The sequence below is a fragment of the Hyperoodon ampullatus genome (genome assembly GCF_949752795.1).
Source record: "Hyperoodon ampullatus genome assembly, chromosome: 20".
In the NCBI taxonomy this organism is placed as follows: Eukaryota; Metazoa; Chordata; class Mammalia; order Artiodactyla; family Ziphiidae; genus Hyperoodon; species Hyperoodon ampullatus.
The window spans coordinates 27,890,958-27,910,926 of NC_136933.1; the positions used below are offsets into that span (position 1 = coordinate 27,890,958).

At 39.7% G+C, this 19,969-nt stretch overlaps 1 protein-coding gene and 1 pseudogene across 2 annotated transcripts in view; one reads left to right on the forward strand and one right to left on the reverse strand.

The window, feature by feature from the left end:
* Window positions 1–19,969, reverse strand: part of CSMD1 (CUB and Sushi multiple domains 1) — a gene marked incomplete at its 3' end in the record, with an annotated part of 1,679,169 nt that overhangs the window by 743,952 nt on the left and 915,248 nt on the right. The gene's annotated exons all lie outside the window — the stretch shown is intronic.
* On the forward strand, window positions 8,825–9,462 carry LOC307068705 (receptor-binding cancer antigen expressed on SiSo cells-like; annotated as a pseudogene). Its single transcript has one exon. The product of its transcript is annotated as a receptor-binding cancer antigen expressed on SiSo cells-like (transcript).

Below are 19,969 nucleotides of genomic sequence, written 5' to 3' on the forward strand. Positions count from 1 at the left end.
ATGCTGTTTTGATTCAAGAGATTCACTTCAGACCTAAAGACAGCAATAGAATGACAGTAAATGTATGGATAAAAATATACTCCATGCAAATAGAAGAGTTGCAGTGACTACACTAATAACAGACAAAAGAGATTATTAAGGTAAAAATGGTTGTAAGAAACAAGGGCATTATTTATTGATAAAAGGGTCAATTCATCATAAAATAAACCAATTCCAAACTTATACTAACCAAAAACAGAACACCAAAATATATAAAGCAAACTTTGACAGAACTTAAAAGAGCAATAGTTCTACAAAAATAGTTCTACTTCCATACTCTTTCAATAATAGACAAAACAGCTAGACGGATAATCACTCAGGAAATAGAGAACTTAAACAACATTGTAATCTGACTAGCCCTAAAGGACACACTATCCAAAAACAGCAGAACAGACATTCTTAAGTGCACATGGAACACTGAGCGTTTCCATATGTTAGACCTTGAAACAATTATCAACAAACTTTAAAAGAATGAAATCATGAAAAGTATCTCCTAATGTAATAAAGTTAACAAATAATTAGCAGAAGGAAAACTGGAAGCTAAGCTACCTACTCTTATATAACCAATGGGGCAAAGAAATTGTTAGGGAAATTAGAAAATATTTTGGCACAAATAAAATGAAAAATACAATCTCCCAAAACTTACGGGGTGCAGCACAAGCAGTGCTCAGAAGGAAAGTTAAAACCATAAATTACTCCGTTCAAATAAATACCTAAGTGTACACCTAATGGAACTGGAAAGGGAAGAGAAAACTAATGATCAGGTCAGAGATAAATGTAATAGAATACAGAAAAACAATATAAAGAACCAACAAAATCATGAGTTAATTCTTTGAAAGGATCAACAAATTAACAAGGCTTTAGCTAGACTTAGGAAAAAAGACACAAATAATAAACATCAGAAAAGTGTGTATATTATCAACCTTACAGAAATTAAAAGGATTATAAGAATTCACTATGAAAACTTGTAGGTGAACATATTAAATAATCTAGAAGAAATAGACAAATCCCTAGAAACATACTAGAAATCACCAAAACTGACTAAAGAAGAAACAGAAAAATTTAACAGTCCTATAAAACAGATGGAATCAGTAAAAACAAACATGGCAACAAAGAAAAGTCCAGGACCAGATGATGACATGGGTGAATACTACCAAACATTTTAAGGAGAGTTAACACCAATCATGCTCGAAAATCTTCCAAAAAATAGTAGAGGGAATACTTTCTAAAATCTTCTGTGGGGTCAGCATTTTGTTAATGCAGGAAAATATACCACAAACTGAACCCAACAGCACATTAAAAGGATTCTACACCAGAACCAAGTGAAGTTTATCCTAGGAAGACATGGGTTATTCATGATAAGAAAGCCAATGAATGTAACACACCACGTTAATGAAGGAAAAAACAAAACCAAAATTACATGTTCATCTCAATAGAGAAAAGGCATTTAACAAAATTCAACATCGTTTCATTATAAAAGCACCCAGAAAACGAGGAATAAAAGGGAATATGCTTAATATGATAAAGGGCCCTTATGAAAAACCCACAGCTAACATGAAACTTAATAGTGAAAAATTGAAACCTTTCTCCCTAAAATCAGAAACAAGACAGTTTTGATCCTTACTTTTACCACTGCTATTTGATATTGTACTGGAGGTCCTATCCAGAGTAATTAAGCAAGAAAAAATAATAAAAGGCATCCAAATTATAAATAAAGTAGTAAATTCTATTTTCAGATGAAATTATTCTATATATAGAAAGTCCCAAAGAATACACACACACACACACACACACACACACACAAACTACTAGATCAAATACACAAATTCAGCAAAGATGTAGGATGCAAGTTCAACATACAAAATCATTTTGTTTTCTAGACACCAGTGATAAGCAATTCAAAAAAGGAAGGTTACAAACCAATTACATTTACAATAGCATCCAAAGGAATCAATATCTACAAATAAATGTAACCAAAGAGATATAAGGCCTGGATACTGAAAGCCAGGAAGCACTGCTGAAAGAATGATGACTTAATTAAGTGAACAGACACCCCACATTTATGGACTGGAAGACAATATTGTTAAGAAGGCAATCACCCTGAAGCAATCTGGTAGTTCATCCAACAGTGCAACATGGAATTGCCATATGACCTAGCAATTCCACTCCTAGGTATTTAGTTAACTGGAGTGAAAACGTGTCCACACAGACATGTGTCCATGAATGTTCACAGCAGCATTATTCACAATAAGCCAAAAGGTAGAAACAGCTCAGGTATCCTTCAGATACATAAATGATGGCGTAGGTCAAATGATGAACAGGCCAAGGCACCTGGTTCCTTCCTTCGCACTGCCAACCTCAGCATCATATGCCCTGGGTGGTCCCTCAGTGAACTGGGTGGATCCCCGCCACTTTCCTACTATTAGCATGCATCATCTGAACCTCTCCTCCTGGAAGCTTTGTGGGCTCTTGGGAAGAGTGGGGAACTGTTAGTATCCCCTTACCTGTGACTACCTGGTGGGAACACCTTAATGAGCCTCTAGCTGCCACAAGAAGCCCTCAGAGATACCACTAACAGTATCAATTAACACAGATGGATGCAAGCAGTATAAATACTGAGAACAATTCAATGTGTCCACAGTGAAGCAAGATTACAGAGAATTAGTATCATAAATTAAAACAAAAAGAATACTTACAACCAGGAACAAGAAACACATCCTAATAGGCAAGTGAGCCAAAAATGTAAATAAATAATATTTATGGGGGAGCACATGCAAACACACAAAAAATGGGATAATGCAAATTAAAGATCTCTAATATATATATACACATATATAAATAAACATATACAATATAAACTTAGTAGATTGGCAAAAAAATTTGTGAAACAATCTGACAGTAACTAATAGAAGTAAAACAAACCCACATGGTGAGATGAGGTAATCCCGGTAGTGGGGTTCTCTCTCCCATGGGGAATGTACACTTATTACAATATTAGTTAAAATGACAAAAAATGGAAACAAAGGGAATTCCCTTACACAGAATGGTTGAAAAAACTGTATCTGATATGAAGCCAAAATGATGAGTTAGAATCACACATTTTGCATTTGTGTGGTAAGAACACTTAACACAAGATTTATCCTTTTAACAATTTTTTTTTTTACTTTCACTTTTTTTATTAGTTTCTGCTTTATAACAAAGTGAATCAGTCATACATATACATCTGTTCCCACATCCCTTCCCTCTTTTAATAATTTTTAAGTGTGCAGGACACTGTTATTAACTGTAGGTAAAGTGTTGTACAGCAGCTCTCTGGAGAGTATGCATCTTGCATAAATGAACCTACTTGTGGAGAGTTACGCCTTTTGAGAGGACAGAGTGACATTTGCCGATTTGGAACACGGTGTTAAGACCAGATCCTGGATTCATACCCTGTGACTCTGAGCAAGTTTCTCTCCATTTCTCTCTCTCTCTCTCTTTTTTTTTTTTTTTTTGAAAAAATCCATAGAATCGTATTGCCTGGCTTGTAGAATTGTGGGTAGGATTTGATAATATAAGCAACTCACCACAAAGTGTGCCTGGGAAGGGCAAACATCAGATACATTCATAGTTTTATTTTTTGTGTGAAAAATACAACTCTCATTCTGAGGCTATTTAGTTTCAGATGAATGAAAACAACCAAAACCCCAAAATGCACTGAACACACATTAACACGAGATTTTGTTCTTTGCTTTCAAACCTCATGTCGAGCCAGGCAGGAGGAACATTTCACCACCATACATCTCAATGTTGCCAACCGGGAGATGTGAATTTTAACACTCTCTCCTATTGTTAAACATTGTATAAGAAGTATTTAAATAAAGCCTTTTCCAGAGTGATGGAGATTGCTTAATATTTGAAATTCATTAAGTATTCCATGGAAGGCACAATGAGGGAGACTTCGCTGAACTGAACCAATCAGACTGAATGAAGCCTTCACACTAGAACCTTGAGCTTGTTAAAGCATCCTCTACCTTAATCCGCTGAAATAAAAGCTATAGATTCGCCATCTCACGAGTTCACAGACTTTCTTAAGTTGTCGCTTAGGTTCCATTTGAGACACATAATACAAAAAAAAAAAAAAAGGAAATAAACTTGACTCTTGTCCTACATGTTATTTTCTCTACTTACGTTAACAGCCTGTCAGCCAACATCAACCAAATCGATAGAGGTTTTGGGGCTTGAACAAAGTGTTTTGACATTACACATGACAATTATGCCACTTCTATTACTCTATTCTGTTCCATAAAAATATCAATAAATACTGTACACTCTTCCTGATGATATCAGTACAGTGATACACAGGGAGAGAAAATGGGATGGTGGGCGTGCCTGAGTAGGGACATTAAAACTCTTTAAGGACTACCAAAGCCTAAGAAAAAATAGTATCAAAATATGTTCAAACCCACCAAATTTAATACAGTACATATGTGAAGTTTTTGTATATAAATTGCATCTCAATCAAGTTGTTAAATTAATCAGAAAATATTAATAAATGGACACCCAGCTAATTAATGACACTTAGAAATAGTGTCCCTGCTTGATTGACTTGAGAAGGTTTTAATATTGTTTAAATGTCCATACTACCCAAAGCAATCTACAAATTCAATGCAATCCCTATCAAAATTCCAATGGCATTTTTCACAGAAATAGAATAATCCTAACATCTGTATGGAACCACAAGAGATCTCAAATAGCCAAAGTAATCTTGAGAAAGAACAAAGTTGGAAGCATCACATGCCTTGATTTCAAAGTATATTACAAAGCTATAGTAATCAAAACAGTATGATATTGACATAAAAACAGACACATAGATCAATAGACCAGAATAGAGAGCCCAGAAATAAACCCATGCATATACAGTCAATTAATTTACAACCAAGGAGCCCAAAATACACAATGGGAAAAGGAGAGTATCTTCAATAAACGCTGTTGGGAAAACCAGACCAGTATGTCACATCATGAACAAAAGTTAACTCCGAATAGATTAAAGGCTTGAACATAAGACCTGACACCATAAAACTCTTAGAAGAAAACATAGGTGGTAAGCTCCTTGACATTGGTCTTGGTGATGATTTTTTGGATTGGACACCAAAAGCAAAGTTAACAAAAGCAAAAATAGACAAGTGAGACTACATCAAGCTAAAAAAACTTCACAGCAAAGTAAACCATCAAAAAAGTGAAAGGCAATCTATGGAATGGGGGAAAAGAGTTGCAAATCATTTATCTGATAAGGGGCTAATATCCAAAATACATAAAGAACTCCTACAACTCATTACCAAGAAAAGAATCTAACTGAAAAATGAGCAGAGAATCTGAACAGACATTTTTCCAGAAAAGACACACAGATGGCCAATAGAGCCATGAAAAGATCTTCAACATCACTAATCAGGGAAATGCAAACCAAAACCACAATGAGAGATCACTTCAAATCTATCGGAATGGGTTTTATGGAAAGAAAAAACAAACAAGAAACAAGTATTGGCAAGGATGTGGAGAAGAGGGAACCCCTGTGCACTGCTGTGGGGAGTGTAAATTTGTGCAACATAGAGATTGCCCCAGAAAAGCACAAATAGAACTAGCGTATCACCCAGCAGTCCCACCTCTGGGTATCCAAAGAAAATGAAAACACTAATGTGAAAGGATAGAGCCACCCCAAAGTTCATTGCAACTTTATTTACAATAGCCAAGATATGGGAACAACCTAAGTGTCCATCACTGGTTGAATGGATAAAAAAAGATGTGATACACACACACACACACACACACAGGAATATTATTCAGCCATAAAAAATATAAAATTTTGTCACGACAACATGGATGGACCTTGAGGGCATCATGCTAAGTGAGATAAGTCAACAGAGAAAGACAAATACCACTTATACATGGAATCTAAAATAGAAAAAAACAAAACCAACCAAACAAAAAACAAAGCTCACAGATACAGAGGATAGACTGCTGGTTTCCAGGGGCAGAGGGTTGGGGGGGAGGGGTAGGTGAAATGCGTGAAGGGGATCAGAAGGTACAAACTTCCAGTTATTAAAAAGGAATGTAAGGTGCAACATGGTGACTGCAGTTAATAATATTGTTTTGCATATGTGAAAGTTGCTAAGAGATTAAATCTTAAAAGTTCTCATCACACAAGCCCTGGACTGAACTTTGCACAAACTTGTGGGTATCAGCTATAGTTAAGTGTATGTAGCACACAGTGTCCCAGGCACTGTTCTAAGCAGTTTATATATACTAATTCATTCAGTTCTAAACATACAAAACCGTGAAGTCAAGCTATTATTGTCCCCATTTAAAGATGCGGAAACAGTCTCAGAGAGGCTGGTCACTTGTTTTCGTCCCAGCTGGAAGTGATGGAGGTAGAATCTGGTCCTCAGAAGTCTACCTCGAGGGCCTGTATTTTTAACTACCATGTAGCACTGATTTATCCTTTTTTTTTTTTTTTTTTTTTTGCGGTATGCAGGCCTCTCACTGTTGTGTCCGCTCCCGTTGTGGAGCACAGGCTCCGGACGCGCAGGCTCAGCGGCCATGGCTCACGGGCCCAGCCGCTCTGCGGCATGTGGGATCTTCCTGGACCGGGGCACGAACCCATGTCCCCTGCATCGGCAGGCAGACTCTCAACCACTGCGCCACCAGGGAAGCCCTGATTTACCCTTTTGATGGCCTGACTTTCATCATCCTCACAAACTTTTCACACATGCCTAAAGAGAGTATATGAAAAGAAGATACGTTGAAACTTACTAAAAATGATGGCTACTTTTCATTTGAGTATGTAGTATGTATTGAACACTGTGTCATGTACTTTGCATAAATATTTAAATTCCAATGACAAAACTACGAGGTTATTAATATTTTCATTTTCAGGTAGGACCACTGAGAATGACGCTACTTGGAATTACAGTGCAATGTGGCACAACCTATATTTGAAATTAGTTCAATGCAACTCCAAGCTTAAGATTTTAACCTTTAAAAGAACAGGCTTGTGGTACATGGGCCTCTCACTGTTGCGGCCTCTCCCATTGCAGAGCACAGGCTCCGGACGTGCAGGCTCAGCGGCCATGGCTCACGGGCCCAGCCGCTCCGTGGCACGTGGGATCTTCCCGGACCGGGGCACGAACCCATGTCCCCTGCATCGGCAGGCGGACTCTCAACCACTGCGCCACCAGGGAAGCCCCTAAAAGAATAAGCTTGGCGGTCACTCCAGCCTTTTTTGGAAGGAAGGGAGAATGTTGGTGGTTTCACAGGAATCGGTACTCCTCGAAATATTATTTCCGCATTGCTAGTAGCACTAAAAATCCCTCTAATATCTAAAAAGAGCTGCGCCTTTTCTCTATGAAGGGGAAACCAGGAGACTGCTTCTGTTTTCGGGGGTCTGGGATAGGAATGAAAGCCAAGGCGAGCAACACGTGCATGGGTGGAAAGGAGAATAGTGGGCCCATCTTGGGTGGAAGAGATTACAATGGGGACAAAGTCACTGGTGGGGAACCCCCGTGTGCCTTTGGGAACTCTGTCCTCATATTCCTTATTCCAAACTTCCCACCACTCCTTTGTCCCCTGTCTGTGCCCCTCCACCACCAACCCGTTACATCCCTGCTCTGTTTGTGACAGAGAAGAACAGACCCGACTCCACGTTGGATCTATTCCTTTAGCTCCGACCTCTGTGCTCCGTCTCCTGCGCTTAGTCATGCTGGCTCTGCACTTTGTCAAGGAACGTTACCTATAGCCTGAAATATACATAATAGACCTTCCTCAAGGCTCTGCCTCCCAGGCTTGATCTTTAAAGGCAAGATCATTCATTAAAGGCAACTGCCATTCATATAGAGCTAAAAAGTTGCAGAACAGAAAATAACATGTGTCTTGTTACAGGTTTACAGGAACATTTTGACCAGACCTACACAGACAGCAGCAGGAACACAGGATTATCACACCCCCTCCAGGGTCCGGCCAGCACCAAGGAGTCTGCAGCAACCAGCCACGCCATCTACCTTTCTAGTATAGAAGAAGCCTGAAGTCTCACCCTGGTCAGATAGTTCTTTGGGACACTAGTCCACCTGCCCGCCGTCTTCTTGGTCTGCTTGCTTTCTGAATAAAGTCACTGTTTCTTGCCCCAACACCGTGTCTCTGGATTTACTGGCCTGTCATTTGGCAGGCAGTACGAGCTTGGACTCAGTAACACACTGAGGAGCTAGAACCTCTTCCACAGGGAGGAGATAGAAAAACGGGGCCAAACAAAGACTGGATGTGTGTCTCACATTCACAGTGGGGACAAACATACCTTTTTCCCCCGAGACACATCGTTTTTGTCACTCCTTTCATTGCATATGTATTTATGAGTGTCTACACATACCAGGCACTGAGGCTGGTGACAGACACACAAAGATATATCACGGGGCTAAGGAGAGGCAGGAGGTGGGACTGGGGGAGAGTTTCCTGACGAGGGCGCGACTATGGCAGCTGCACGGCGGCAGCAGCGGCTGAGTCAGAGCGCGCGCCCAGCTTTGAATGAGCGGGGCTGGGACTGAACCGGCGGAGCGCAAGCTCGAGGAAGGGACCGGCAGCGAGCGTGTGCGCGCCCTGTGTGCGCACGCAGCCCGCGGCAGCTCGGAGCCTCCACTGGGCGGGCGGGGAGGGGGAGGGGCGGGTGACTCTTTTTCACTTGACACAGCCAAGCTGTCATTCCTGTTGACTTCCTAGAGATGTCATTTGTCCAAAAGCGCTGAGGGTTTTGACTCCCACCATGGCTATCACACAGTTTCAGTTATTTAAAGTTTGAACCTGCCTAGCAACAGTATTCTCATGCCTAAAGAGATTAATATGCAGATCTGGCAGAGGACGGAAATTAAGTGGAGACCAAATAACTTTGCCAACTACAGTTGATTATTCATCAGTTCCTAAGCAGACAGATGTTGAAGAGTGGACTTCCTGGGATGAAGATGCACCCACAAGTGTAAAGATTGAAGGAGGGAATGGGAATGTGGCAACACAGCAAAATGCTTTAGAGCAACGGGAACCTGACTATTTTAAGGACATGACACCAACTATAAGGAAAACCCAGAAAATCATTATTAAGAAGAGAGAACCATTAACTTTTGGCATCCCAGATGGTAGCACAGGTTTCTCTAGTAGACTAGCAGCTACACAAGATATGCCTTTTATTCATCAATCTCCTGAATTAGGTGACTTGGATACCTGGCAGGAAAATACCAATGCATGGGAAGAAGAAGAAGATGTGGCCTGGCAAGCCGAAGAAGTTCTGAGGCAGCAGAAGATAGCAGAGAAAAGAGAGCAGCAGAACAACAAAGGAAGAAAATGGAAAAGGAAGCACAGAGGCTAATGAAGAAGGAACAAAACAAAATTGGTGTGAAACTTTCATAACAAAATGTCCTTCAGATGCATAGTGCCAGTGGGAGAAATATGAGCTCCACAACCCAAGCAACATTTGTACGGAGCTAAGAGTATTTTCAGAATACAAATATACTGCTTGATTTTGATGCATTCATCAGGCCATACAGGACACCAGGATTCTCTCAAAGTCCCTTGAACTCTTGGTGATTGAGACTCAAAGAACAAAAAAGACTTGTGAGACAATGTTTTCTTCAACATGTTTCAACTGTAAGACAATTGTTTGCTGTAGAGAAATTATTACAAATGGAATATATCAGTACCTCTTCAAGCTAGTGTTTCTAGCTAATTAAATGGGTGTAAATTTTATGGTGGGAAAGAACTCTGCTGTCTATAATGCTTTCCTTCAATGTGCATAATGATAAATAATTTTAAATATTAAAAAAAAAGGTATATCACAATTTCAGGGTTGGAAATCAAAACATGTAGACCGTAGGGGTTCTGGGGTTCCAGACAACAAACCAACTTGCCTTTCAGACTCTCGGCAAGCATTTCAGAAAGATTTTTTTTTTCTTTTATTCAAATGCTCATGAATCTGAATTGCCGGGTATACACCTGAGAGACCCAGTGAAGGAATGTGTTGAATCTGAATATGTATTTTCCACCCCGAGAAGAACAGCACTATGAGGTTTATGAAGCACAGGACAGCGGATGGGGGAGTGGTGGATTATACAGCCCTGGCAGGCACACGGGCTGACTCAGGGCCATTGCCAGATGATAATAACTTCTTCCATTTGGCCAGAGGAATACTTCTTAAGGGAGCAAAGTATCACTCTGTACAGTGTAAAATCTCGAAATAGTTTTGTTTGCTTTTCTTTCTTTTTGCTTCCTTAAACACTTGAGATGAAAACCGTGGAAGACAAAACTGTTTCTGATAGGATGCCATCCTCCAGAGATTGAAAGTATCACATCACTATTGCAACACAAGTGGTGTCAGAAAACGGAGCAGGTTTGTGTCTGTATATGAGACTTGACATGGTATCTAAATTTTTAGTTACTGTGTTTCTGGAAGGGAAAGGGCAACATGGCAATAACTCTGCAAGCAAATTAATGAGCATTCTGTCCCTTGGACAAGCAACTACAATCATTATATGGGAGGAAAGAAACAACCCAACTCGTCAATGCACATGCAGACTTTCAGAGAGATTACACGTGTTTTTTTTTTTTTTTTTTTTTTTGTGGTATGCGGGCCTCTCACCGTTGTGGCCTCTCCCGTCGCGGAGCACAGGCTCCGGATGCGCAGGCTCAGCAGCCATGGCTCACGGGCCCAGCCGCCCCGCGGCATATGGGATCCTCCCAGACCGGGGCACGAACCCGTATCCCCTGCATCGGCAGGCGGACTCTCAACCACTGCGCCACCAGGGAGGCCCTACACGTGTTTTTATATTAAGAGATTTTATATTACAGTGTTGGTTACTGATGAGGAGGTAGCAAAAGCGTTTTTGCTTTTGAAAACTCTTGTCTATTTTTTAAGCTTGCTTCTTGAGCATTAACTTTTTAGTTGTTTCAACTTCCAGAAAACCAGAAAGGAGGCAGAAAAAGAAGCAAAAACCTGGGAAGGAGATTTAGATTTTTGACCTATCTATTTTGTTTCTGAATTGAATTATCATTAAAATTGTTCCTATTTATCATTAACATTTGTAGAAATGTGTTCTCTGGTTGTAGATTTATTATTCATTTACTTACCTATCAATTTATATTTTTACCTACCCATTCTTTACCCATTGGCACCCCTGGCTTTGGAATAATTTAAAGGGGGCTTACAAAACATTGTAAAACAAGAATTAGAACAGAGAAAGAAAAAGATGGAGGAAATGGATCAGGACACACATGAGGGTCAGAAATGAGGCTTTTACATGAGCAAAGGTTCTGTATGGTGGATTTAGTGGGTTTCACAAAGCACTCTTATGCCCCACTGCAAGGAGAAAACATGGTTATGATGTTATCTGTGATTCACACCAGGAGGATCAGCAGAGGGAATTTTATAACAGGTAAAGGGTAATTAGATAATAATCACAAAGGCAACAGATATCCACTGAACTTAACAATTGCAATACCCTATCAGTCATTCAACAGTATTGCTAGAGCTGTGATCTTGGTGTAGGACCCATAAACTCCCTGTGACCCATCATTCTCCAATGTGTCTCCTGCCTTCTTCAGTTTGGGGTTGTTTCATCCATGTATCCCAATCCCTACCTCCTTAGCTCACCTTGTGCTTCTCAAACTCAGCCCTTGATAATATTTTGTCATATACGTCTACTCGTTTTGACCTATTGCCCCTTCAAAATTCAAAACTTTAATGTGAATGCAAGAAATCACAGTGAATCTTTTAAAAAACTGCTGAAAAGGACATTTCCAATAGTTTTTGTGTCTCTTAATTTGAAAATAATTTTACCTGATGCCCCTGATTACTGAATATTATTTACCACTTATTTAACTTATTGGGGGGTGGCATGTCTTTACCTATTAGACCACAGTGCTAGTTCAGCAGGTAAGTTCCCTTATGCTATATACCTGAAGGGAGAACGTTTTGAATCTACAATGGAAACACATTCACATTTGGGGACATGTTCGGTTTTGTCATGGGAAGAAGTGCAGGAACCTGGTAATATTTTCTGGTTTCTTTACAGACCAAGTGATGCTAAGACAGACTTCCTGTGTTATGATTTATACAGTGTCCACTCTGCCTTTCTTCCTGTCATCATTTGTCAGATGTCTGGGTGTATCGTGAAGCCCAGTAGTAGCATTTGATCATATGGCACTGGCACAACTGTGAAATAAAATAGGCTCTGTTAATGATAACGGGTTTTTAAAGATATTTAATCCCTTGCAAGGGGCCTTCTGGGCACCTCAGTAAACACATCTATCTCATGGTGATCATCCCATTAAGCAGATGGGCTGGGCTGAGTGGGAAATATACAGGTTGCTCAAAATGGTAATGACAGAACCATCTTCCTATGACTTACACCTTTTTTTTTTTTTACAGTGTACCTATCACATGTTGCCTTTATTTATGAATTTTCATTTCAGTCATGGAATGTAATAACCAAAACAAATATTTTTTTCTCTCCTCAGAATCAGGGAACATCAATATACTAAGTGTCATCTAATAAGGGATTTTGCAAATGATATTCTCCAAATCCTTAAAATGTATTAGAGTTTCAAAATATAATGTATACTTTCCCCATCATTCTACAGCCTAAAACTACTGTGTGTCTAAAATGCCCCAAGCACAAGGTTAGGCATTCACTGTATATAGTAAGGAATAAATTTTCAACATCTGGGGCAGTTTTTAATTGTCTTTAGAGACTTTCATTCCTTTAAACGACAAAGAAAATTTAAAGATGAAGATTAAGCCATACCATTTAGAAAATTATTTGTAGACTTGAAGGATTTTATTATTGACAAAGCAAAAAATTGATGGTAAATATTTTCTTAAATATTAATTTAAATATTAATATATTGAAGTATTTAATTAAGAAATCAAGAGGCTATGATAAAAGTTCATAGAGAAATCATTTAACTGTTACTGTTTTTCATTCATAAAGAGATTTAAAAGGGTGGCTCACACAACTGTGGTGCTGACATGGTTGAAATATGCAGGGCAGGCATATTTCAGCCATGGAAAATGGATAACCAACAAGGACCTACTGTATAGCACAGGGAACTCTGCTCAATATTATGTGGCAGCCTGGATGGGAGAGGTGTTTGGGGGAGAATGGAAACATGTATATGTACAGCTGAGTCGCTTTGCTGTGCACCTGAAACTATCACAACATTGTTAATCGGCTATACTCCAATATAAAATAAAAAGTTACAAAAAAAAAAAAAAAGAATTCCTCCGTCTTTAGGAAACCTCAGTCTTTGGAATGGAGACCTTCAGCTGATTGGAGAAGGCCCACCCACAGCCTTTACTTAAAGTCAACTGACTGTAGTTTTTAATCAAGCTTACAAAATACCTTCACAGCAATATCTAGATAAATGATTGATGAAATACCTGAGTGCTATAGTTAACATATATAAACTTATCTGGCTAAGTTAACATATAAAACTAATTATCACACATAGTGTAGAATTAACCAATGTAGACAGATACTATATGAGGGGTTAAGTATCACATCAATAGATTTTAAGCCATAGATGCTGATGTCAGCAAACATCCAGTTGAATATTTCTGCTTCCAGTTCGTAACAACAATTCTGTTTTTAGTGACAGTAGAACATGCATGGTGATGGGGGAGGGCTCTGTGCATGTTTATCCAATGAGCACTGATTATTCATATAGGATTAGGGTTACTTTGTAATAACAACACTGTAATAAAACGAGAGCCATTTATACCAAATGTCTGTCTGAAGCATCTTAAACTCCTCTCTCCTGCCTCAGACCCTCACAGGTGATAAAGGGGTAACACACACCACCCTTCAGGGCGGTTTGGACAATTCAGATCCTTTCCAAAATGTATTAAATTATTTTGAAAAATGTAAATTGTACTATAATTCTCACTTCACACATGAGAATTCAGAATTCAAGCAAAACTGAACATAAATCTAAAAGCTACAAAAACTCCATGAATGCGTGGATTGCACACTATGTCTCTTCTCGCCCACAGGAGAAAATTCCCCATCTTTGTTAATATAACATCATTCTCTCTGCTTCTCAGCGTAATACTCATCCTCTCGATTAAATCAAAATACTTCTCCAGGTAAATCACTGGAGAAAAATGTTCCCAAGTTATTTAGTTTCCTCAGCATTACAGTTTCAGAATATTTCCCCAAACACCAAAAAATTTTCCCAGATATTCATCTTTGACACGATGAAAAATGCCATTTAAAAAGTCTAGCCACAGATTCTTTGGGCTTCCCTGGTGGCTCAGTGGTTGGGGGTCCGCCTGCCGATGCGGGGGACACGGGTTCGTGCCCCAGTCCGGGAGAATCCCACGTGCCGCGGAGCAGCTGGGCCCGTGAGCCATGGCCGCTGAGCCTGCACGTCCGGAGCCTGTGCTCCGCAACGGGAGAGGCCACAACGGTGAGAGGCCCGCATACCGCAAAACAACAACAACAACAAAAAAACAGAAGATGATAAATACTGGCAAAGATGTGGAAAAAAAGGAACCTTTGTACACTGTTGGTGGGAATAAAAACTAGCACAGCCACTGTGGAAAACAGTATGAAGCTTTTACTCAAGAAATTAAAGCTACAACTACCATATCCAACAGTTCTACTTCTGGGTACGTATTCCAAAGGAAGCAAACTCATTACCCTGAAGAAATACATGCACTCTGAGATTCATTGCAGCATTATTCATAATAGGCAAGGTATGGAAGCAACAACCTAAGTGTCCATCGATGGTGAATGGATACAGAAGATGTGAGATATACACACACATACACACACACACACAGAGGAATATTATTCAGCCATAAATAAAGAAAAAAACCCTCTCCATTTGTGACAACATGGATGAACCTAGAGGACATTATGCTAAGGGAAATAGCCAGACAGAGAAAGGCATACTGAATGATATCATTTATATGTGGAACCAAAAAGAAATCTTAAGTAAAACTCATAGAAACAGAGAACAGAATGGTGGTTTCCAGGGGTTTCAGGGGTGGGGGAACTAGGGAGAGGCTGGTAAAAGGGGACAAAGTTTCAGCTACAAGATGAAGATTAATAAGGAATGATGAGCTAATGTATAACATGGTGGCTATAGTTGGTAATACAGTATTATATAATTGGAATTTGCTAGGAGAGTAGAAATTAAGTGTTCTCAACAAAAAATCTGTAAATACGTGAGATGAGGAATGTGTTAATTAACACTAGAGTGAATCCTGTCATGACATATATGTATATCAAAGTCGTGTGGCACACTGTAAATATATTACAATTTTATTTGTCAGTTATACCTCTATAAGGCTGAAAAAATAATAGTAAAGGTAAACACAGAGCAGGTCGGGCTGAACATGGGGAGATGAGGAGAACGGATCTTCCCAGCTGGCTCCACGCCCCTCACCTGGCCTCCTGTCGCAGCTGCCCAGACTGCATGGGATTTAAAATCCATTCACCTAAACTGCAGCTCACGCCTTCGCTTCCACACAACACGATTGGCCGTATTGGTAACCAGTGGTGTGTAAGACCCTAGTCTGTAAGCTCGTGTTTGTTTGAGTTTTAAATCCTTGTAAAAGGGGGTTAATCAGAGGAAATCGCTATACATGGGGAATGGCAACCATCCCTACTTCACTGTAGTGTTGTAGAGCTTAAATAAGATGGTACACTGAAAGCACGCAGTGCCAAAGTAAAAGAAAAGGGAAGAAAAGGGAAAATAGAACACTTACAATGTGTGCTGACTACTGGCACTTACTCCTTAGTTCATGGAAGTACTTAGTGACTGAGAATTATACATAGTTTCCTACTTATCGGGAATACATATATAAGTAAGTATATATACACATATAATAATATAGTTACTATATATAACTTAATAGGAATATATCTGAATATGCATATAAGTATATATATACATATATAATGATATAATTATAATTATATATATAACTTATTGGGTATATATGAATATGTATAAGTATATATACATATATAATTATAATTATAACTGAATGGGAATATATAAATAGCTACATATAAGTGTATATATATATATATACACATATATAATGATATAGTTATATAACTTATTGGGAGTATATATATATGAATATGTATATATATATAAGTGTATATATATAAGTGTATATATACTTATACTGATATAATGATAATTATATATAACTTATTGGGAATATATATGAACATGTATATATTTAACTGTATATATATACATATACAGTGATGTAATTATATATAACTTATTGGGAACATATACTAACTATATACAAAATTATATATATAATCTGTGTATATAACTGTATATGTGTAGTTTTATACACATTTTTACAAATACATAAAACCTGTATATATATATATATATATATATATATATATATATACACATATATATACAGATTTTTATTTGCAGTAAACTATTTTTATTTGGAGTAAAATGGTAGCATTTCTTCACAGGAAAATTCCCAGGGAACTTCAAACTCTGTCTCCTCCCTAAAAGCACATAAGTGCATTGTATATTGAACATATTTACTAGGGAAGGACTTTGCAAACACAGAAGCAACACTGTGAAAGAAGACAATCACTTTCTTGCTTCCAGACACATTTTGCTTCCTCAGTCCACGATGTTCTGACTAGCCTCCCTTAGAGGGAACTTTCTAGACTCTGGATTGAGTAGCAAGGAGTGTGGCACATAACCTACTTCATCACGGGTCGAAGCAGCCTGGGAAACACAAATAAGCAAAACAAGCTGAGACCTCTCTAACTTTGATTTGCACAAAGCAGTCACAATAGTCAGCATGATGACGGCCTAGGCAATGGAAAACTAAATCCTAGGTTTCTATAACGTCACCTTTTGGCATCCAGAGGGAAAAAGGTTAAAACTGGCTTCGAAACAGTCATGGCCATCTCGTATTTCACAGCCCAGGAGCCATGACAAGAGGACAGAAGATCATTTTTATGACGATGAATTTTGAACTTCAGTAAAGAAAAAGGCAACCTCAAAAAGAGTGAGTGCCACCGTTTGGGCAGTGGAAGCACGCACGGGGGAGCCTGCAGGATGAGAAGCAGCTGCCCGTGAAATGCACGTGTGTCCTGCTGGTCATGTCCCAGCCCCTCCCAGTATAATGCAGAGGTCCCAAGAATCACAACCTCCCTGGCAGTTAGGGAATAAACATCCTGACAAAACTCTGTGTGCAAGGTCAAGGGAGCTAAGGAGAGTCCTGCTCCTGAGGAATGTAGCAAAACTCTTTAATTCCAGATTAATTCCAGGTTAATTCCCTGGATTGGGTGAGCTCTAGGAAGAAACCACATCTGAAATGAGGAGCTGGAGGGATGCCAAGAAACCTGTCCCTGAAAACTTTTTTCCAAAACATTTTCCTTTAAAGCTTTAGAGCTCCTATTCCAGAGATCAAGTTTTTCAGCGAAGTGCTTTTCCCCTAGTCAGGTCCTATTTTAAAACAGAAATGCCACCGCGAAAAGAGTGAATGCCCCCAGGGAAAGAATTTCTCAGAAGCTTTCTCTGTGCTAGAATGAGCATCTCTGGGAAGCTTGTGATTCTTCCCCAGGTGGAAGGAGTAAAGGGAGAAGCTCTGAGATGAGGACACAGGTAGAGACGAGCTGGCGGCCAAAGCAGGGCCAGCCAGACCTTGACCTTAAGCAGCTGTTAGTGAGTGAACACAACTGCAGCCCTTTCTTAGCTTAACAACACCGACGTACTCTGTCTGCACATGCAGTGGTCTTGCAGTCCTGAGCTAGTCTAAGGGTGTCCCAACAGCTGTCTCAGAGGCTGGGGTAGATGTCAGCACCCCCACAACCAAGTGCACAGAGGGCTGACACAGCCCATCCTGGGTCGCCAGGACAGGAGGATGACGGGCAGCCACAAACACAGCTTTGCACCCTCACCCCGGGCAGAAGCAACTCCTAACGCTCCCGCTAATTCATTCACTGTATCCCTTAAAGAATGACTTAAATACTTTCAATAATGTCCTTTAATTAAGTCTCTGCTAATTTTAAAATGGGATGTGTGATGATGTTTTCTCATCTTAAATCTCCTTGAAGTTTCTTACAGGCCAGGAGTCAGCCTTACATTTCATTTGCTTTGCCTGCAAGTAACATCCACTGCAAATAACACATGCTCAGTGTCCAGGGTTTTCACTCCAGAATATGAATCTAGAATCTGATGCAGGTGAATTTTACGATTCTAGAAGTACAGCCATCTCTACTCCTTGATTTTGCTTGTGGCTGCACATCCTAAAGCATTCCTAACCTCAGAATATATTTTCTTTGAAAACTCAGATAAGGAGGGTGACCACTGCTTGCCTCTGCCTCCAGTACAAAGTCACATCTCAGACGTCTTTCTCTCTTGTATCCTCAGGACGCGTGTCAGGACCAGGTCCACAGGGCAGGACCCTCATCCTCCCACTGCTGCCAGAGCTGGAGAGACGGTGTTGTAGCTCAGCACCCACGGTGGATCCACAGGTAACTGGATGCTTGAAGAGCATGAGAACACGTCAGCCTCGTAGCCACGTCGGAACACAGGCGGTGGAAGGACTGAAACTTTGTTCCAACCTAACTTGGTCTAAAATTAAATCACGATTTAAGTGATGGCTACATTTTAAAAGTCTGAATGTTTTTGGTATGATGACATGAATGGGTATTATTGATATATCAAATGATGATTTTGATGATAAAATAACCATCTGAACTTGGTGTGAAAGAATCACACATACTGTCATTTTAATTCATGGAAGATGAAATCTGACATTCCCCCAGGAGAAAGGGGGATCTTTGGATGAAATGTTCATCAACAAGAGAACTTCTGGAAAGTTGTCAGACTGGAATGCAGAGAGTTAGGTAATTTTTAAAAAGCAGCTCATTTTATTCAGACAATCTCACCTGGCATTTTGTCACTCAGGAAAAGTTGTTAGTCAACATGTGATTGAGTTATTTGACAAAAATGCCATTTCCCATTTACTGTATTATTCATATCGAGTTACTCAACCACTAAGTAGCCTGTGTTAGATGCAGCTCTGAAATTAAAGACGTGTTTACATGGGAGGTCTTGAAATTTTCAAACATGCTCGAAAATAATGACTTTTTTTGTGACAGGCAGTGGTCAAATAGGAAGTTGTCAAGTTGTGTGGGTTTTCTCTTACAAAATCACTGCTTGCCCAGAGCACCTCCTAACTTAATCAAGTAGGAAGCCCAGCAGAGTGCAGTGGGTCCCGAACCCTGAAATCTGCTTTGTAAGCATAGATGCACTGCAGTGAAGACAGCAGCCCAGCCCAGGAGAAGATGTCGCTAGTAGCTCATCTGTGACTAAGCAGGAGACTGGAGTCCTGGGTGATGAAGCAGTTCCGGGTCTGCCTGCCACAAGGATGTGGCCATGAGAATCCTCGGGTCTGTGCTTACTCAAGAAGCAGCTGCAAGAAAATTCACCGTCGTCGACATTAAGCACTCCAGAAATACAATTAAGGACCCTGAGGCCAGATTTTCATGTTTCGCAATTGAAATGCTGCTGTGGACCCAACCAAACTCTGAGCAAAAGGGAGGAAGGAAAACTTCCAGGGAAATTGTCAAGGAAATGCTGGTCCGTTAGCATCAAGTGGACCTCTACAGGCTTCAGCTTCTCAATTAGCTTTGGGAACGTCCAATAAACAGATATTTGTATGTCGCTGTGGTCTGGGCCCAGTTGTGGGAGCTGGCTTTTGGTGGCAGTGAACTGTGTCATCAAAGTATTTCTGAAATCACAAAATGGTAAATACTCTGTTTATGCTGCCTTCTGGCCCACTGGATTTCCTGTCCACGTTTAGAGAGCTGCCGAGTCTTTAGTGCTCAGGACTCTGCTTGTGCTTTTTTCT